Source organism: Trematomus bernacchii, unplaced genomic scaffold (assembly GCF_902827165.1).
Source record: "Trematomus bernacchii unplaced genomic scaffold, fTreBer1.1, whole genome shotgun sequence".
Lineage (NCBI taxonomy): Eukaryota > Metazoa > Chordata > Actinopteri > Perciformes > Nototheniidae > Trematomus > Trematomus bernacchii.
Window position 1 is genome coordinate 18,024,447 of NW_022987720.1, and position 22,168 is coordinate 18,046,614.

Genomic DNA, 22,168 nt, shown 5'->3' on the forward strand with positions numbered 1-22,168 from the left:
GAATCAGCTTTATGAATTATTCGTACTGCTCTTTTCTGTAATATTGACAATGGCTTTATGTTGGTCATATACGTGTTGCCCCACACTTCAATACAATAAATAACAAATGGCAAAATGAGTGAACAGTACAACATTCTCAATGCCTTGTAATCTAGCAAATACTTTGCCTTGTTTAGAACAGAAATATTCCTAGACACTTTCATTTTAACATGTGCTATTTGTGATTTCCATGTCAGGTTATCATCCAGTGTCACACCTAAAAATCGAAATTCAGAAACCCTTTCAATAAAAACTCCATCAATGGACAGTGAACTCTGCCGCCAGGCTTCTCACCCGCACTAAGCCATGGCAACATATCACCCCCACCCTCATCCACCTCCACTGGCTGCCGGTCAAGTCCCGGATTCACTACAAAACACTCCTCCTCACGTACAAGTCCCTCCATACCCTCGCCCCCCAGTACTTAACAGACCTCCTACATCCCTACACCCCTTCTCGGAGTCTGCGGTCCTCAGACACGGGCCTGCTCTCCATCCCCCGCTCTCGCCTTCGTACTGTGGGTGACAGGGCGTTCAGTGTTGCGGCCCCCACCCTCTGGAATGCACTTCCTCCTGAGATCCGGAACGCTGCCTCACTGGACATCTTCAAATCCTCACTAAAAACGCACCTGTTCACCATGGCCTTCGGACCCTAGTCCTTTCCTGGTCCCCTGGCTTCCTTTATTTTATTTTATTTTGTTCTTGTTTTGTTCGCTCCTCATTGTCTGTTTTGTTTTGTCTGTCCACCATGTACAGCGACCTTGGGTCCTGTGAAAGGCGCTTTATAAATTCCATTTATTATTATTATTATTATTATTATTATTAGTGAAATGTTTTCATCTTTTTTTTCTATTAGCAAAAACCATAAACTTAGTTTTATTCAAATTTAGGGTTAACTTATTTTCATCAAACCATCTTTTAAGTTTGACCATTTCATGTCCAATACACTTTGCTAAAATGTTGAAATCATCTCCTGAACAAAAAAAATTGGTGTCGTCTGCAAACAACACAAATTGCAATAATGTTGACGTTTCACAAATAAAAAGTTTAAGCCCTAAAACCGAGCCCTGTGGGACACCACATTCTATGTTCATACACTCCGATGTACTACCAGCAAATTGTACATATTGTTCTCTGTTATCTAAATAACTTTGAAACCAATCTAGAACTACTCCTCTCACACCATATCTATGTAATTTCGAAATGAATAGGTTATGGTCTATAGTGTCAAATGCCTTTTTTAAGTCAATAAATACACCTATTGTGTATTTCTTTCTTTCTTTCTATAGCTGTTGTAATTTCTTCTGTTATTTTCATTAAAGCTAAAGCTGTAGATCGATTTTTCCTAAATCCATATTGAAGTGGTGAGATAACAAAACTAGTTATATGCTTTTATGTGACATTCACATTTCTAGGACTTGGATAGACCAATCTTTTCTCACTCATCGGTAATTATCTGAGTCATTAGAGTGTTGATCCTTTTGACAAATTAGGATCTTTGAATGTTTAAACATTTTCTAACAAGCCGTTTCTCAATTGGATTTGAAATGGCTTGATTGAAATGTGTTTCATTTGAGATTGGCCCGATGCTTCACTTATGCATGCAGGCATGATAGTGCAAAGTTGCCATGGATTACCAGCCTTTGCCAATCAAATGTGGTGATACCAACAGCAAATGTTTAAAAAAAGTCCAGCCCAGCCATTTGCTTCAGCTTTGTTCTTCATTCTTTTATGTGCTCCTGTGTAGACGCTGCAGCCATTTGTCACACATGTTGCTATTATTGTTTTTCCAATATGAGTCTGCTCTCCTCAGAAAAGAATGTGTTCCCTAACAAGTATCAGCACACACACACTCTCTCTCACACACACACACACAAATAGATACAATACACATGTTGCTGGATCTGTCTTGACACCTCATCTATACCATCTCGCAGAGAAAATCAGATTTCTCCACAGTAACAGATCATCTCACAGCTCTTTCCTTGAGACAGAGGTAAACTCCAACTGCAAATTGAAACATGAAAAATACAACCACGCTGCCGCCACAAGATGCATAGCTGTGTCTCAGCAAAGACATCAAATGGTAATATCACATTCTATGCCGCACCCTTAGATCTGTTTTACCCTCACAACAAAATAGTATTTGCATGTATTTGTGCATATAGGCTTAGGAGGATTCCACCATACATTTCTAAATACATAATTGTAGACAATATTACATTAACTCTACAGCACATCAAATGCCTCCTGTAAAGCTATCTCAGTTTATGTTTAAAAGAAACAATGGTGGGTGGGTTTCAGAATGTTAATAATATCAGAATGTTATATGGTTATCACCCACGGGACAACTCACTTAGGAATATTGCCTTGAATCAGTGGCATAATTGGTCTCCTCCAGTCTCACTTTGATGTAAATAACATTAGCAATTTTCCAGTCATTTTGCATTGATCTTTCACTGCAGTATTCTGCCCCAAGAAGCAGCTGGAAATTGAATGTCTTAAACTGGAGATGTGAAGGGTGCATTTCATTCAAGTTGTCTGAGAAACTGCACACCCTGAAAGATGCAACATTATTGGGATTGATTCTGTGCTTTGCTAGTGCTACAGGCAATTTCTGTCCACTATACAGAAATGAGAACATGAAATGGTATACATATTCACTGACATTACATTTAATGGCCATTGCAGAATCAAAGAGTGACATTATGACTTCTCATTTTGCTATATAATGCCACTCCAGGGCCAAGTCTTTATCAGACTGTTTGCTTTCAACATAATTCCTTTCATAAATCCAGCTTGCTTCGTGACAATTTGACATTTGTTTAGTGAATGTTGTGTCCTATTTTACGTTTGGAACTATTGCTCCTTCCTGTGTTACGCCCCGTGACCTTCACCACACTGATTCCTCAATTTATTATTTCTCTCCAAATCCTTGTTTAGAATGAATAGCTTGCAATAGAAAGCACGGCTATTGTGTTTTTGTTTCTCTGTCCTTTCTCTCATTTAGTTGGCTCCATTTTAGCAGCTGATAGTGTGACAGCTGCACACTCCACAGCATATTAAGAACCTACTTTCATTACATATGGTCATTTTGAGATGTAGAATGAGTGCAATTGTAGTTAACAGCACCACATAAATAGCGAAACAATCAATGTGTACGACATTGCGCTGCAGAGTTATGAGTTTTCTCTGAAAATAAATCTAATCAACAAATCAACAATGATGACTGCTTTTTTCCCTTGGTTATGGAAAGCAATTCATAAATCACAAGACAGTTTTGATTCCTTTAAACAAAGGGAGGTAAACATGTGAATAGGAGGCAGGATGATAAGACTTGGTAAGTTTTAGATCACTGGCTGATAAAGGTCATCTGTGTCATCTTCACATGCAGCTGTTGGAAGGTAATTAAAGCAGCCATTTACATACAGAGCAAAATAATTTTTCCCACTTCTCAACTCTGCCTTTTGGCTGATCGCATCATACTGCAAAATCCTTGAGCCCATAAACCTCGCCATGGTATATCATGGCATTATAAAATACCCTGGGCACACTAAAGATTAGGTGGGATGAATAGAGATATAGAAGCCAGAGGTCTCTTTTGATTTCACACTGGTTTTAGCATGCAAAATTCTTCCCTGCAGCCATCACTCTGCCATTAGTCTCCTGTTTGTATAATACTGTTGCAACATACCTATTCAACGCAACATCTAAACATAAGAATCCCTATATTAGCTTTAGTAATATTTAAAAAAAACCATGTGGAGCTGGTGCTCTTTTCCAGGTTTCTATTACAGCTTGGCATTGCTGCAACAACCAGGAGGCTGGTTTTAAAAAATAATGATTTCCAAAACCAACACTCATATATTCACAGCAAGCATGGGCAGAATTGTGAAATGAAAACAGCATGTTTGACCCATCTGTGTCGATCCCACAGAGATGAAACTATTGTTTTCTCGGTCTGCCTACATTAGCTCCATTTCCAAAACAGTGAATTATGGGGCAAAATGCTTGTAACCAGATCAATTGGTTCGAATTATCACATTGTACAGATGGCATTGTAACATACTAGCGGGCTAAACTCAAGCCAATTGAAATGCCCAAGTAGCTTAGCATTGACAGATTGATTTATGTGGTTTTGGCCTGTAGTGTAATGTAAATGCATGTGGTGCTGGAGAGCTCCCATGTGGGTTGTGCATTGTTTAGTCTCGAAAGCACAAGACAAGGTGTATACAAACATTAGCATTCAGACCAAACGCTCTGCACCCTCTCCTTCTTATTGTCAACACAATCACAGTGTAAATGAGATGACGACAGGGTTGCTCTCTCAGACTGCATGGCAAGTTAGAGCATATGTCATTATGTTAAGTTGCATCAACTGTGCAGTGTCAGTTAGAAACATTTGCTCTCAAAGTGACTGACATCGATCACTATTTAGATATGAACAAAAAGATAATGTAGCATACAGCTTTGACACACTAACAATTGGTTAGACTGAGTAATGACAGCGATGATTCTCACAGATGTCTTGCAAGAGCTTTTCAGCTGACTGTCATTAAGAAATGATTCCCAATAGAGAGAAATTAAAACATTAGCAACATGATCCTGTCCTGTAAATGAGGCTTGAAAGACTGCTCCCTTCCTCTTGCCTAAAGTAATTGGCCGCAGGAGATTAGATAACCCATTAACAGTTTATTGAAAGTATTTGTTAGATTTGCCATAAAATGACATATTGATTTTCATAAAGAAACAATAAAGTGGGCAGTAAAGCACCTCCAACCATAACCCAGTTATAAAAGCATAAACGCTGAGGAGATTTGATGGAGTTCTTCAGGCTAAGGGTTTATATTCTTGATGGAGAAAAAATATATTTTCAGTATGCAGCCCACGTCTTACACTGTTTAACACCTGACTTTTAAAGCCACACAAGGTTAACAAAGCAAGACATCATTTTCATTAGAGAAGCCACTTGAGCTAATCATCGAGAGCTTTTGTGAAGTGATTATATCCAAAACATAATTAGTGTCCTTGTGACGTCAAGACATTTTGTTGAAAACAGGACAGCTGCAGTTACTTCAGTAGGCATGGACTTATGATGGAGGTCATTTGTGTCATTAGGAGTATGGAGCCAAACATTTTATCTCTGCACTCAATATGGCAGCTTCACAAATTTGATAGAGTGCCAAAACGCAATCATGTCCTTTAAGTCTATTAAACATTAACCACTGAGCACGCTTGTGGTTGTCTTTTTGACGACAGTCTTGGAATGAATAACACATTTTTAGGTTCACTTATATTTCCCCCCTCAGGCAATAAGAGAGGGAAGTTAGATATAACTTCCTGTTGATGCAACAGCCTACATCTGACATATACAGTCAGGCTCCAAAACTCCAGGAAGAATGCCTGCAGGCTTTAACAGACTCAATAGCCTACAATTGAGCCCTTATCTATTCCCAAACTCACAGTCTTTATGTTTCATCTTGGGGTTTTCTACTGTCGAGGGATCATAGTCAAACACATCAGAAATCGCTTCATCATTTCATGTTCGTGTTTCTTATATTTTATACGCACACGGTACAACACTACCCATAAGGAAAACTCCATTAAAAGAGACTGTTGTGCCTCAGCTGATGCCATCCCCAAGTAATTATGCTAAGATCAAGTGATGATTGAGTAATAGGTAGTAAAAAGTGTAGCAATTTATGTAAGACTATTATCACAAAAGGATAAAGACTCCATAGAAGAGACAGATCTGTAGAATGTGTGCTGCGTGTGTGTGATTGACGTTTGCTGGATAGATTCTGATCTGGACCTGCTGTCCTGCTCTTACAGGTTATTGATTTAACTCTGTTGTTTCTGACTCAATACTGGCTGCCAGAATAAAATAATGATACCTCATCTCATAAATCTTGGCATAAAGAAACACCCAGGGAAGTCTTCAGGTTGATATACTTCCATTATCTCAATGTGAGAGATTTGGTCTATTTGAGGTAGGTTAAGATGTGTCTTGTGACCTAACAATATCTTGATCTTGAAAGAGCATCAGACAGAAGGAGATGATCTGCGTCAATGAGGGCTCTCCTGCGCTCGGCCTATCATCCCCAAAAAACAATCCTTGCAGCAACAACTTTCAGTAGCAAAGAACTGTAGACCAATGCCATCGAGCCTTCTCCTGGGGCTCTTTCCATCAAGCCAAGACGTGTCTGACTAGCGTTGGCAGGGATTGTCCCCAACCAGGAGTACCCTCCGATGTTTTATTTGCACACTGGATGTGGGGGAATCATGATGAAGGTATGTAGAGAGCAAGTCACCGGCAGACTAATGGAGTCAGATGTGGACTTAGTTTTGATGTGAATGTGTGCCGCAAGGCCATGCACTGACTGTCCTCTGTGGTTCTGTGTCACCTCAACACAGTTCACTCAGAGTGGATGTGACTGCGTATACTGCCAGGGCCAGAGAAACTCTCTTTGCTTTTTATCACCTCTGTCTAATCTTCCAGCCATCCCAGCATGCCTTCTAAGCAAAGGTGAGAAGGGCAGCTTCCCACTGTGACGTGGCCTTCCAGGGCATTCATGTCCTGTTCACAATATTTTACTTACAAGGGGAAATTACCGTCTTTTTAAGAAGTGCTATGTACGAATAGAACCAGTAAACGTGGGTTGGGTAATTTTCTAGTTGACGGATGTCAGCCATCTTCTTGGTCTGATGAAAAGGCTCTTTCATTTCCTGAAGGTAGTGAGATGGCAGCACACCCTTCTGAATAAATGCATTACTGGACCAATTTTACTGTGGATGTGGAAGGAACTTTTACGCATAGAGAATAGCTTGTTAGGTAATAGTTTTTTACTTGCAAATCAGAAAACCAACTAATTATTCTTTGCATGATGGTACCCTTGTGCTTTTCAGTTGTTTACGTTTTGTTTCATATACAGACCCACTGACATGCTTTACAGTGCTTCTTGTGATTTCCGAACAGCATTTATTTTTTGCCCTGCTGTTCAGCTGTAGTCTGAACTGATGTTTTGTAAACCTATCATGACTATAATTTCTGCTAAAGTGTGGTGTCCCAGGAATTGCTGAGAATCAATGTATACAGTCTTACTTTCTCAAGGAATGGGACCATGTTATCAACCCTAAAGTGACAGTGGTGAATAAAAAGTTGGAAAGCTCCTGAACTGGGACTTTACTGTATATCTTGCATTGTAGTCCACCCATCAAGTCCTTTCAGGTCGAGGGATATCAACCACACATGTTTATTCTCAGTAGGATCAAATTAATTACCCTTTCATATTATAGATCAATATACACTATTTTATCAATGTAAAACACAAACCTAAAATTAATGTTCTGTTCACCTATAATACCCAAACTGCTGTGATATTGCCTTATTCAATACAAATTAGCTTTCCCAATCACATAACTTTTTTTAATCCTGGACCAGCTCATGTCTCATTTATTTGTCAGTCCTCTCCACCTCTCTGTTATTCCAATTTCCTGTTTCCCCCGTCTCCAATTTTCTTTCACATTCTCTATTTCAAATGTCAAGTAGCAGCTGCCAGTGCCTTGCCATTGCGGTTTGTGCTCATAAATCTGGGCTAATTCTCCACCTCTCTTCCATGGTGTATAAATCTTGTCACTCTCAAGAGCACTGGTCCTTTTGATGAATGGGCTATAGAGAAAGTGCTGGATGCTAAGCAAACTTCAGTAGTGTGCATAGTTTGCACAAACAGAGAGAGTGAGATGTTAAAGTTAGCAGTAGCATGTCTTTTATAAACTGATTAGATTTTTCTGCTTCTAATGTAGAAACGATACATTTACACTGCTCAAATGAAATGGAAAGGATTACAGACCGAGATGCTGGTATTGTTTTCAGCTTGTGTGTCATCATGATGCTCCTGGAGACCCTTCTGTAGCAGGAACTAAAATAGAGGCCTTTTTTGAGAAATGTGCCTGTCTGTCTGTCTGTATCCATCCGTCCGCCCATGGACATGTTTTGTCGCCATAACAATGAAGGTAGAGAAAGTGAGTCTGTTCAGTACAAGGGAGGACCATTGCCTAACCCAATTATCTCATAACTTTACGGCTCTAGACTGATTTTATGTGTATTTAAGATCAAGATGACAGCTTAGTTCAGCAATGGATGTAGTGCGGAAAGTAGGGTGGTTGATCTCCCCACCTGAAAATCATGGCCCAATTTGGCATATTTTATAAGATGTTTTGTGTCATTTTTCACCTGCATTACAAAACCATAAAAGCCAGTTTTGAGTAGATCTCTTAAAAGAAGGTAATGTTCTGAACATTTTATTTCTCAGTGAAGGATAAGAGTTATATTCAAAGCCAAAGGTTGAAAAATAAAACCCTTTCATAGAAACCTTGCTCCACAGCACTACGGGTGTTAAAAAAATACAATTTCCTCAACATTTACACATTTATTTAAACTAGTCACCCGCTCACTTGTGTAATACACTACGGTATGTCCTTGAATTCAAATGTGTCGACAAGTTCCCTCAAGTGCCTTAGGCCCAGGTTATGTTTGTGTGTTTCGGTGGGAGTATGTAAGCTAGTGTCTGCGAAAAAAGGAGGTATCAGCAGCTAAGAGATATGCCCGAACAGAACCATAATAGCCAGTTTTAAGTAGTAAAAAAAGGCAATGTTCTGAAGATTTAATTCCTCAGTGAAGGATGAGAGTAACATCCAAAGCCGTGTGCAAAGGTTGAGGTTTGACTAAGCACAACACTGGCTTGTCTAATCGCCATAACAACATCAGTCAGGGATAGTTTGGTAGGAAGACTAGTTTGTTGCCACACAAGCGCCGCCGCTGGGTGTTTTGCTTAATGAGAGGGAATGAGCCTTTATTGGCTGCTAATCACAAACAGTTGTTATGTATTGCTTGATTAATACCAGCTGCTTGAGTAGGCTCAGTTGATCTCCATGTCAACACACATTACCAAGTCAGCTTGACCACTTGCTGGGAAGCCAATCATAATCGATCTTCTCGCCTAACCGTGAGCAAGAAAGAGACAGACACCCTGCCAGCATGTCAAGTGCCAGAAACACTTCTTCAAACAGACATTTTGATGACACGCTCCTTCAGCACACTCTGGGCATTTGTCCATCACTTTGAACAGTAAATGAAAGTGCCAGAGATTACATCAGTCATTATGAAAAGCCTGCCACAGCACCAGTATCAACACCACATGATAATTTGCAGGTGATGATGGAAATGCCGTAGTTGGTCTCTAGTTGGCAAACAGAGGTAGAAGTTGCTGTCTGAGCTGAAAAAGATACATCTCTGTCTGAAGCATTGGATGTCAGAACACTCCCTAGTCAAATGTTAATAAATTATCTAATCAACAACCGCAAGATGAGATGTGAAAATGATGATGTTGCATCAGGGGTTTCTTCTCAGAAATACACTATTATAATGTGTGAATTTACCTTGTAATGTGTTAAAAATCATAACTTCAAGATTGATATGTGTTACCGTGGTGTGTGAGGAGAGTAACGTACTAAAGTGAATGGGATAACAAAGATAGATGTGACTCAGATGATATAAATTGATGCCCTCTGGACACAGACACCTCTGTGGACCCAGTGGGCCAGTCTTAATCAGGATAGCCAAACAGAATGGGCCATTTCATTTTTTCAGTGGTGCTAGAGTCGCCACTGGCCCAAAGGTCCTACACAGCTCCAGATGGCCTGGGTGTCCTTGACTGGTAGGAGCATAAAAGTTAAAGAAACAGCCCTCTGGAGAAGTTGCCCATTCAAATCTCTAGACAGGCTGAAGGTCCGCGTGGTGAATGAGAGTATGCCTCAACTAATTCCAAAAGTTAACATTTAGACCCCATTTACACGGGAGCGCAAACGCAAATGGACCGAATTCGTTATCAAAAAAGTCTTCCGTTCACACGAATTCGGCTCATTTAACGTGTCCGTTCACACGAGACCACTGGAAACGCTGTAGTACATATGCCGGGCCTGTAAGTGGCGCTGTACTTCCGCACGAGACCGCTCGTAAGCGCTGAAGACGCTGTAGTACATATGCCGGGCCTGTAAGTGGCGCTGTACTTCTGCCACAAAATACACCAAAAGCAACGAAGAAGACCCCCGAGCATGGTTGCCCTTCTGTTTAAGCCCCGCGGTAGATTTAGCAACATGTAGTTCATGTAATTCTCCATGTCCACTTGTTGCTGATGGTTGTTGTAAAGGAGCTGTAGATTTTGCACTAACATCTGTAGCATGGTCGAGCTGTAGATTTTGCACTAACATCTGTAGCATGGTCAGTAGCAGTAGCACTAGCAGTAGCTACTGACAGTAGCTACTGACAGTAGCTACTGACCATGCTAAAGCAGTGAGCAGCAGAGGTGGGGCTATGGCGTCATCGTTATCAGGAAATAATCGTATAGGGCGTACACACTGAGCCGTTTGGCCCCCCAGAGCGTTCCGTTTGCAGATCTATCCACCTTGGTACCCGTTATCGTTTGCGGGGTCCGTTTCCGCGGTTCCGTTACGGCAGGGGTCTCAAACTCAAGGCCCGGGGGCCAAATCCGGCCCGCGACTTCATTTTATGTGGCCCCGCAAGAGCTTGCAAAGAATATAATACGTTTATTATACGGTTACATGCCACTTTACAGAAGCAGGTTGCCCATAAACTACATGTCCCACAATGCATCTCGTTTTGTGACATGCGCACTGAAGAGACTTGCAATTATTTGCCCTGGACTTCTGCTTTTAGATGTAGTTAATTACTAAGTTATTATCCTATCCGATAATAATCCAATTCAGAGGCAATAATGTAATATAATACATTATTTTATATATATTTATAGTTACAACCGGCCGTTTGAGTGCAACCTTTATGCGAATGTGGCCCGCGATGAAATTGAGTTTGACACCCCTGCGTTACGGCCTCGTGTGAACGAACGGGCTATAGGCGAGAGAAAAGTAGCAGATACAACCCGTTTCGTTCTCGTGTAAACACCGCTTTAGTAAGGCAGTACAGTTAAACTATCCCTGCTCTGGTAGCTGCAGTGGCTAAATAAAGCCCAGAGAGGTTCCTCTGTGTGAAGGTGAACAATGTTTAACATTGTGTTGATGTTCAAACAATGCTGTCATGCGGTTAGTGGCCCTCTGAAGCTGTACTTAGGCAGAGTGGAGCTTTAAGCTAAATGTTAACATGCTGAGCGAATATAATGTTTTCCATGTTCCACTTATTAGTCCTAACCTTATAGAGGTAGATGTTATTATAACCATAACAAGGAAGATAACCTTAAAAAAGGGATTTAGTTACTATGGATATCTGAACAAAATTGAATGGCAGTCCATGCATCGCAGTACTTCTTAGAATAACGACATTAAATTCACACAAGGTCTTTAACTGATACCTACCAAGGCCTCTCCCTGCTAACATCTTTCCCCCCTCTTTTTTCCCCTGTCATCTCTGAATGTGACATGCTACCTGCCAATTAGATCTTGCTTTCTATCAAGTTGATAGGAGTGATGTAGGGATTCAGGTGGTGAAGCAGAGCCCTTGGGCGATGGCTCGGGTAAAATATGAGTTTCTTGCCAATCCTGATGAAATGCTGGAGTCGCCCGCTATGCTGCATGCCCTCCTTGCCGTCGTATATCACCCAGCTCTGCCATATCCTCTCCGACAGGTTCAGTAAATCTCTCGCTGTTTTTACTTTTTAAGCTGTTACTCATTGCTTATCTTGAGTCATCATCCCAAGGCAGGCTGTAGAAGAACATTGTGGACATCGTGCCTGCTGCTGTTAAGCCAAGTGATGTAACTTTAATTACAACTATCCAATGCGATATTTCTTGTGATACCTCTTTGGATGATAGAGCATAGCAAAAGATTCATTCAGAATGCTTTCATACTTATTACAAATGTATGTTAATTGCTTGTGCTGGCATGAAATGACATGTAACTGACAGCAGGAAGTGCAAGCTTTAAGTAATAAAACAAAACCCTGAAAAAATTCCGCAACATACCACTTTTATTTAAACTAGTCTCCCTCTCTGTGTACTACAGTATGTCCATGCATTCAAATGTGTCGACGAGTTCACTCAAATCCCCAAGGCACAGTGTATGTTTGCGTGTCTGCGAGAAAAAAGGAGGTATCAGCAGCATTAATCTAATTATCCTGACACTAAGTGAAGTGCACAAAGGGATTATGGAGGTTAAGTACTGCATTCCATTAGTGGTCTGACACTTATCACCCCAATCAATTCATTATCTATAATTATCCCCGATATCAGTGGAAAAGACCAACAAATTCTGCTGGAGTATAAGAACCCCCCCGAAACTGTGTGGTACTTTCAGTGTGTTGAATATAAAATGCTTGAATCCATGAAATAGCCTCATTTCCACACTCACAACAATTCACTTCCCCGGGATTCACAGCAGCAGGGGAGGCTGGGGATTAAGCTGAATTGTCACTAGGGTTTGTATCAGATGATCCGGGTATGAGAGTCAGAGTGAGTGGGAGGTGAAAAAAAATGCAAGTCGCCCTCAGGTGCAGAGGGGTCTACTTAGCACATGAATAATGTAATAGAATAGCTGGTGATTTATTCTACAGGAAACACAAGGTTTTGACAGAATGTTTTCAGACGGCCAGTGTTTGTAGGTGGCTGTGTGTTTTAACACTTCTGTAGCCTACATTGCTTTACGCTCGAGTGCACATTAGTGTCTGGATGCAGCCCTCTGAGTACATGCCATAGAATGTCTAAGTGTGAACTCTGTGCTAGTTGCTGGCTGCTGAGTTCATCACAGGTGAGGGCCGTGTGTGGGCTGCTGTCACCTGTCCTCCATCAGTCCTCCTCCCCTGCTTGTCCCCAAATCTCACAGCTGCTCATGTCATTCATTAATAGATGCCCTAGGGCCAACAAAAGCTCACAATCACCTTTTATTACTGTCAATTCACTCTCAGAGTCGTCAAGGTCAAATCTGCTTCACTGGCGCTCGACTGTCCAATATTTTTGTCATATACCTCATTCACACCAACGGTGTTTCAGGGCCGGTTCGGAGCTGGAGCTTGAAAAGCACCGGGTTTTCTTGTTCACACCGCAGCGGAGCAGCCTCTTAGCTCCGGAATCCGGTTCGTTTCAAGCACCAAAAAATTGTCCGGCTAGAGCAAAAGCACCGCATACGTCACGCTTACGTCGAGGCGGGGGCAGGGGCAGGGGCGGGATCAACTCCTGAACAACAACAAAAAGCCCGAGTTTTATCCAGTTTGTACACAACGATGGACAAACTTAACAAGCAGCAGTGGTCCACTGAAGAGACCAGCTACCTACTGGTCTTCCATTTCGTTTCGACAGAGCAAAACGAGTAGCGCTTCAACACAATCGGCCATTGTTGTTGTTGTCGGTGTGAGCTGTGAGGGGTTTCCGCGCGGTTTGGCTTTATGAAGCAGGCACGCAAACGGTTACGTCATGACGCAAACGATGACGCAATGACGCAGCACCAGTCGGACTCTGGGCGGTGTGAAAAGAGCCGGAGCTAAACCGAAGAACCGGTTCTGAACCTGAAAAGCTCTAGCACGGAGCTTGAACCGGAGTTGCGTTGGTGTGAATGAGGTAATAGAGAGCAAGTAGGAATGTGTGTTTGACTGAAAAACAGGAGGCTTGTGAAAAAGAGAAAGAGACAGAATGATAGAGAAGGAAGTAAGGAAGGGAAATTATAAAATGTCAGGAGAGCTGCCATGTGAACAGATGTAGTCTGTTCTCTGTCCTTGATTAACCGTGATGAGTATAGCTCCTGTGAGAATACAATATGTAAGTACAAATATAAAAGGCAATCCGTTTCCTTGGTAGAGTTTTAAATCACTGAATCATTGTCTATTTTATGGAAGGAAGTGATCTGTTTTTAAAGACAGTTGAACACTTAATAAAATGAAATGTCACATCTGCCACAAACTGAAGTTATTCTGAGTTTGATAAATCAACTTCAAAATAATATCTTGTACGATCCATTCTGCATTGTACTAAAGACATTACTATAAAACGTGTAACGTGGAGGTGTTTAATAAGTTTAAATGATTTAAGGGATTTAAAGGTTTATTTGTCAGCTGTGACATGCTCCTGGGGCTTGGTAAAATACTTGTTTTAAAAGAGAAATATGGGTACAGATGCAATAAACAAACATATAAAATGTTATTATGTGTAAAATGTCATAAATTCAAGGCTGACTATACAATAAAATGTCCACAAACAACAAAAACACAATGTGCATTCATACTGTATGTGTAGCGTTGCTGACTGTATTCTTCCACATTGCTTTTTCTATTTTAGTGCTTTATGTATTTGTGTAGCACTGGCGTATATCTCCTTGGCTGTTTTTTATTGACATGCCTCACACAAATGGCTCAGAGAAAAAAATGGGTAAATCCACACAAGAAATATAATTCACATTTACTTTAAGAATGTCTATTGAAGTTAACAGAAAACCGACAATCGAGTGTAGATCAGCAAGCATTTCATAAGTGTTATGTGTGCTATTGAGGTATTGGAGGAAAAAAACCAAAGGGGAATATACAGTAGGGTGGAGCTGTAAGAAGGGAGAGATACTGGGCCGAGCCTCTGTAGCCTGAGGGCACAGCAGAGCATAATCAGCTGATGGCCCTCCCATAACAGCCTATTGACTACTGAGGTTGCCTTCAAGACAGTGCGCAGGGCGTCACACATTCATGTGATTGGCTTCAGACCGTTGATGTAATGATGATCATGTAAGATCAGTTTGGCATTGAGCTATCTGTTATATATGCTCTGGGAAAGTCAGGATTGTTCTTCCAACTGCAGTGTGCAAAGTGAGTACTCTTTCATTTTTATGTCAGCCTTTATTTGATGTGTAAAAACAGGATCATTACAATAACTCTGCACATTGTTTTCTCTATAAAATGTACTTTTGAGTACAAACAAAAAGCAATTTATTCTTCCAAATTGTTTCAAACATCTGGTATACTACTGCTATCTTTATTTATTTATTTGTGAACTTTGTTTTTTATTGAGTTTTAGAATGAAAAAGAACAGACATAAAACAAAATGGGTCTTACTGTAGAGGTGTATTTCAAAATTACATATAAAATGTTTAAAAGACTGCAAAGCTTTAAAGTTTGTACTATGAAACCGTTACACAGAGCCAGTATCAAATGTTCTATACACTATATGTTCTATACAAAATGTCTCCCTGTTTGAGTACTTGGCTGTGTTTCAATAGTGAGAGGTGAGTAAGGGTCAGTGCACACAGATGTCCAGGGAAGGGAACAACAGATAGGTAACACCGAGCAACCTTTCATTGGCCTAAATTCAACTCTGATGTAAAGGGGTATGTTGCAAGCCTCAGATAAAAACAAGCCTCAGATAATACAAATGAAAGAGGTACACACAAGTAGGAAAACTGAGTAATTTCAAAATCAAATCCCGTCCTGTATTAAGAGTAGCCAGTTTATCCAATGATCAGCAAATGTATCCATTAAGTTTCAAAGAAGAGTCAACATTTCCATACTACAAGTTTAATTTTCAAGCCCTATTCACTGTATTGTTGTTTGACGTTCTAAAATCTTCCCTTTTCTTTTTCAAATGGTGCGAGCAGTGTTTGGAGAAGATTCTTTGAGTACAAATATTGCTAAGAGATAATGAATCATCTCTTAGACAATTATTGACCTTATCTCTGCTACTCCACCCAGGAATATGGGTGAAATTACATCACTACTGCATTCTCTGAAACAGAGATTCAGAGGGATCATTGCCCAGCAGTTCACTTTCTCTGAATGAGGAGTTCCCCTAATAGTGATTGAAGAGGTAAGTCGTGTTGGCGGCTCTTATCCAAATGTTTCCATCTTTCCAAACATATTTGGCCTTTCCATATAAATCCAGAAATCATTATTTTCCTCTCATTATTAAGTTGTTATATTCTGTTCAGAAACTTGGGTGTTTGGTAGCACTGTTGTCATAATTAAATCAGTGTTTACTCATTCATGTTGCATTGCTCATTATCCTTGCTTACCACCGTCTCTATCCTGAAGGCCCCGTGACAAGTAGTCCTGAGAAAGAGCGTCTCTGTTGAATTACAAGCCCAGAAGAGGGACAAACATGCTTCTTTAGTGTTCTGAGAATTTTGTTTTTGTGTTAACAGAGAATAACTCGGTTGGAAGTGGCATTTGAGGTTAAAGACTTTTTTGAAGGGTAGAATTGCTGTTCAGGCTGACTTCATTCCTTGTCTTATGCATGTTGGAGATGACGGAGCAGGCTGGAGTAAAGGCCTCAGGGATCAAAGTATGACATCAAGCATTTTATCTAAAGTTAAGACAAACTGTTCACAGAGACATCCGCAAATACTGCAAGAACTTTTAACTCAACTTGAGCTAGCAGGAAACTTGTACAATTCTGACAGGCTGACAGTCAATTATAAGCATCTTCTTCTCCACAGAGTTTATTTTTTGTATATAGAGCCGCAATTCCAATTCTAGACTTGAAAAGGAGTCCATTTTTCCAGACAGTGATTTCTTCCAATAACTCGTCTCCCCTTGTCTGTGTGTATTTTTAACAGGCAGACCCATGGGGTTACAGTCTTGCAAACCTTGCAACTCCTGCCTGCAAAGTAAGGAGGACTGCAGAGCGGCTGGTGGCTGGTCGTGTGTGTGTGACGACTGGAGATATTGCTCTGAACACTGCTGTGACATCTGCTGCCAGATGTGTGTGGACGTGTGCTCTGGCTTATGTTCAGGGGACTGCAGCTATACCTTCTGTACTCTCTGCCTCGGCATGGCACAGAACTGTATCTCCTTTTTTACCACCCAAAAAACTGAATCATCAGAGTCACAACGTAAGTGTCCAATCAAAAACATAGCTTATATTCTGATTATCTACTTCAGCTAAACAAATGTTAACCTAAATGTTTTCATCTGCTTTAGAGGCTATGATGGATCCAGTACAGCGTGCCTTTTGAACTTGACGGACCAGTGACCAAACCCAAAATGTGGATTGATTTGAAAACACAATGCAAGTAAATTCAGCTACATAGCATTTGTTTATAAATTTTAAAAAATAAAGGTTGATGACATGGTGTAGGGTTTCGCTGCAACTGGGTCTTTTTCTTTCATGAAAAAGGAGATTTTAGTTGCACTGTAACTAAATGAGGTTTTTCATTGAACTATTTAATCCACATTGACCTCTAAAAATCCTGCCAAGCGTACTATGGACTGGATCCAGCCATTGTTATTGTTTGCTTCCAAGTGCATTTCAGTGATAGTCTAAGTGCATTTCAGTGGTAAAGGGATTTCTGATCCCAAGACAGAACCGCATTTGAAGACAAAACAATAATCAACCGTTATCATACAAGGGTCAAAACAGGCCTCTGTATAGAGCATGTGTGTATTAAAGTATGAATGCATGTGTGTCAATGTGTTCGGAGGATAATTGTAAAGCTCTTTGTCCCATAGGGTTGAAAGGCACTATATAAATGCAGTCAATTTAAAATGTACCATGTCTTCTCAAGTGATATTCAGTTGAGAGGACATTTAAACCTCTCAATCACTCATCGTTTTTGGTTTAAGGGTGTGCATGTTTCTGTTTGAGAAGAAAACTGAAAAGCACATCTTGTCGGGCTTGGATGACTAGTGTTGTGCTTGTACAATATGTACAGGCTGTTTCAGTGACTAAGGAGCAGCACTGTAGGGCAGAGAAAGTCTGCAAATAGGTTTTCTAGACGAGGAGATGGGGAAAATGTAATGGACGGAAGAAAATACTTAAGTGTAAAAAAAACTGTATTTTCCATTGCAGTAAAAGGAAAAGGTGTCTCGTAAATTAATAGTGCCACTGTGAAGAAAACAAAAAATGTTTTGTAAAATGAACGACCTTCAGCGTGTGATTCAACATGTTCGTCAGTGGAGCCTTTATAAATGGTGTCATAATCTTCAACAGGCAATTTTACTGCAATGAGGAGTTTGATCAAGGTACTAGGACACGAGGCACCGTCACCATAGATTAAAGCATGTAATGGTTAAATCAAGCAATAAAGTATATGTTAAACAGGACTTGCATTTAACTTAATTCATGTAACAAAAAAACAAAGACTATACAGTTGGCAACTCATGCGATTACAGTATAATAGAAACAAGCCAGCATTACCGTGTCAATGAAAAATGATGAGCATAGTTTGGAGAGAAGGTAGATTAATCATAGTGAGAAAGCAGATTTGAGCTGCAAGGCCATTTAACAAAAGCAGATGAGAAGAATTGAGAGTGTCATTGGTTCATATGAAAGGTTGAAATAAACTTCAGTCACACAAATGGCCTGTCAGAAATCTATACTTTTAACAAATACCATATTTATAAAGGTATTTCCTTTTGATATTAACTAGATGTTTTTCCTTCAGAAAACGGATTTGAAAGTATGTTGTATTGTGGAGCATGCTTAATGTACTTACCAGGATCCCCTATGCAATTGGAAGCAATAACAGCAACACAAACAAACAATCTTCAACCTTTTACAATGACCATAAAATGATTCATACAGGCTGTTAGCAAAGATAAGATTTATTATTGCAGTGTTGGATTTTATGACGCAGTACAGGTGTACCTAATAAATTAATACCTACATAAGCCAGCGCCGTAAATCTGACAGTCAATTAAAGTGATTTATACATTTGTTTTTCTGATCAAGTTGCACTGAAAGTAAATCCATTATTCAGCATAATTTAACCACATTCATATGGTAATGTTGTACTGACAAAATAATGGCTGTTTTCTACAGGCAAAAACACCATATAGTCAATTTCAGCTTGCAGTGGCAGCATGAGATTCCTAGTTTGACCCACAACATGACCTGCAGACAACAGCATGGTCAGTGAGATCTTGATATCTCTCCTTTACAACAGATTGATTGACAGGCGAGTGTTGAATAAAGTCTGACTGCGTCCTTCCACAGCGGCTGTGGGGTCAAGCTATCTGCTGCTGCCTAATGATACCAGAGATGAAAGGCACACAGACTTTGACAACGGGTCTGAAAACAGCTCTCTGCACAGCGGCGGTGTTTGGATTTGTAAGTTCAGAGTTCATGAAATGTTTTGTGTTTGAACTGAAAACCAATAGCTAATAGGGTATTGAAGGATAACATATAAGTTTTGAATTCGTATGTTTTTCCTATTTTCAGAACAATGGACCTTTACAATAGGCTCAAGCTTATCGTCGCTATCATGGCTGAACAAAAGCTCTGCGAACAAAACCAGCCTTCCTGGGTCCCACCCCTGTGACGGCAGAGACGGTACCCTACTAATACTCCTGTTGCCACCTTTCATCTCATGTGGATGGATTTATTTCTTGTGTATCCGGATTTGTTTTGTTACAAAAAGGACAACCATTTCACGTGTGTTTTTCACTATACTCTTAGAGAGACAAACAGTATTCCCTACCCCTCAACTAAGCAGAAGCGATGCATTTTTCAACTCTCGAGGATTAAACTGGCCTCATCCTGGCATACAAGCGGTACTTCAAAGCACTCGTTGGATGTCTGCAAGATTGTTTTGCACTTTGAGGCAAACAAAAATATAATTTGGCTGCACACAGCGAACAATCTGATATCACTTCTGTGAAATACGGGCGCCTCAGGACACAAGGTGCTATTTGCTTCCACTGAATTAGACCTTTTTATTATCCTCCATAAAATTGCGAGTTTATGGATGTTTTAAATGATTGAGTGAGCAATGTCTCTGCATCAAAAGACACTTAGAACGAGCTCTTGCGAGGAAAATCCAACAACACAGTAGACTGTGCCCGTCTGTGCTTTTGTTTTATTTTCCTCCAAATCCCTCTGGAGTTTGCAGTGCTTTCAGTTCAACTCAAATTCATATCCCTCTCAAACTCAGAGGATAAGCCGTGTGGCCTAGTTTACTCCTTGAACTGACCTTATCCTGCTGGAAGTTTGCGTGTCTATATTTTTATCTACAGTAAGTCCTGTGAGTCCAAAACAATTTGTATATACTTCACTCACCTTGATTGATCGGCTGAGTGTGGTTTCTTTGTATGGATTTTTCTTTTTTTTTCAACATTTCTAGAGTAAGGGATAGAACGAGTGAAGTCTTATTTAATAGCAGAAGTCCAGTAGGAGCTCTGTGATTTAATATACTGTCCACAAATGTTTCATTGAGGTTTCATAGGGTACTTAATTACAAAGAAAAAGCTGATATGTTGTGAATGTACTGTATATACTGGGTTGAGTCCTCCTTTGTGTGGAATTACAAACTAATGACACCATAACAAGTTCAGCAAAAACACGTCGGTTTGCTATCTTGGCTCCAAAATGGTGGAATGAGCTCCCCATTGAAATCAGGACAGCAGAAAGCTTACACATCTCCCGGCGCAGACTGAAAACTCATCTCTTTCGACTCCACTTCGAGCAATAAAATGAAAAAAAAAAAAAAAAAAAAACGCACTAACTAAGCACTTACATACTAACTAAGCACTTACATACTAACTAAGCACTTACATACTAACAAAGGACCGGCTTATCTAAAGCCTGTTGAGTATCACTTGAAATGTTTTGTCTCTATGAAACCTGATGTACTTATATGATTCTGTTTTCTTCAAGTTTGTATCTTCTTGGTCGAATGCACTTATTGTAAGTCGCTTTGGATAAAAGCGTCAGCTAAATGAAATGTAATGTAATAACTTTAAATACATTGTCTAATGGGGCTTGTCTTGAGAAATGTGTTCATTGACAACTACCAGAATGTGGGCGCACACAATGGTAACGGTAATAGAAAGTGAGGACGAGGCCCCAAATGACTGAGGATCTACCTCAAAAATGTGTATTAGGAAGAACAAAATGTAGGTTTTGGGGGGATTTTTTCCCACCTTTGCTGTCTTTCATCTTTTTCCCTCTTTCTTATCTCTTTGTGGCTGAGTGCATTTCTCTCCCCCTGCTCGCTGTCTGTGTTCTCCTCTCATGAATTGCATTGCTTTTACTGAATTTCTTCTGGTTAGGTGTGGAGAAAGTCATTGTGTGCTGCTGTCACTCAACTAGATTACACCTCTGGAGGATCCTTATTGCTAACCCTCCAAAAATAAGTAGGTGTCTTCTAACTTTGCCGGCCAAAAATATCTGAAGATGTCTGTTTCCCCCCCCCCCCCCCGTTTTGGGAGGTTGTGGTACAAAAAAAAACATGAGAGAAAAGATTTGGAAGACTAAATCTGAATTTGATTCAACAAAGCTTCTATCAACAAATACTCACACACTTGTAACCTTGTAGATGTAGAGATCTAAAAAAGCAAAAGATAAAGAGACGCGTGTCATTCAAAGATGAAATCCCCCCTCATTTTATTTGTTCTGTAGCCTTGTATTTTTTCCACATCAGTTCTAGTCACATGTCAACATTCCCCCTGAGCTGTCAGCTTATTTAGTTTGTTGCCTTGTTATGTTTATAGTGTTTTGATGGCTAAAAGGTATACCTACTGCTGTGAGAGGCTTTGCTCCATCATTAGCACAATAGACACACAATGCTTGCTGCATGGAGAGTGATCTCAACATAGAACAGCCTATTGCTTCTCATCTGTCCAAATCAAACCGGCTGACTCATCTAAAAGAAACGACATGAAGAGCCTGCCTCTTTCACTCCTAAAATTGTTTAGATCTTTAAAATGTCTCGACTTGCAACTCTGACCATGACAAATTGGGAGCACCTGGAACACTCCATCTGTGAAGTGAAGCAAGTAGTGGCTTAAAAAGTTTAAAAAAAAAGGGCAATGGTGTGTGTCCAATCTCAGTTTCGATAGAGTGGAGGTGGGTTAGTGCATGGTCCGTCTCTTTTTGCCCTCCTGCCGTGTGTCAGGTTTTGAGATTTTTGGAGATGTGCAGGTAAGGCCTGCTAGGAGCACTGCAGTTTGGTGAGGTGGGGGGCAATTCTTTTTTTAGTGAGATTGGATTTTATTTTTGTCCACTCTGAGACCTCCATCTTATCCTGCAGCCCAGTTCTCCCACTCCATTTTCATCTCACCGTGCGAAAATTGAAAGTGATATAAAGATGTGAGCTAGAGATGGAGAAGACAGTTAGAGATGCTAAAAAAAAGGAGGGCAAGGGAATGGCAATAGATGCACAGGGAGATATAGTGGAGAGTGAGATGGAGGGCGGA

General features: G+C 40.3%; 2 long non-coding RNA genes across 2 annotated transcripts; both read left to right on the top strand.

Moving 5' to 3' along the window:
• The first annotated feature begins 14,793 nt into the window (after positions 1–14,793).
• On the top strand, positions 14,794–17,771 carry LOC117493474. The gene is made up of 4 exons (XR_004556968.1): positions 14,794–14,848; positions 15,728–15,842; positions 16,591–16,866; positions 16,955–17,771. It is a non-coding gene; the product is annotated as an uncharacterized LOC117493474 (long non-coding RNA).
• Positions 17,772–18,794: 1,023 nt separating this feature from the next.
• Positions 18,795–19,548, top strand: LOC117493500. Its single transcript, XR_004556970.1, has 3 exons — positions 18,795–18,883; positions 18,969–19,082; positions 19,194–19,548. It is a non-coding gene; the product is annotated as an uncharacterized LOC117493500 (long non-coding RNA).
• The last annotated feature ends 2,620 nt before the right edge of the window (positions 19,549–22,168 follow it).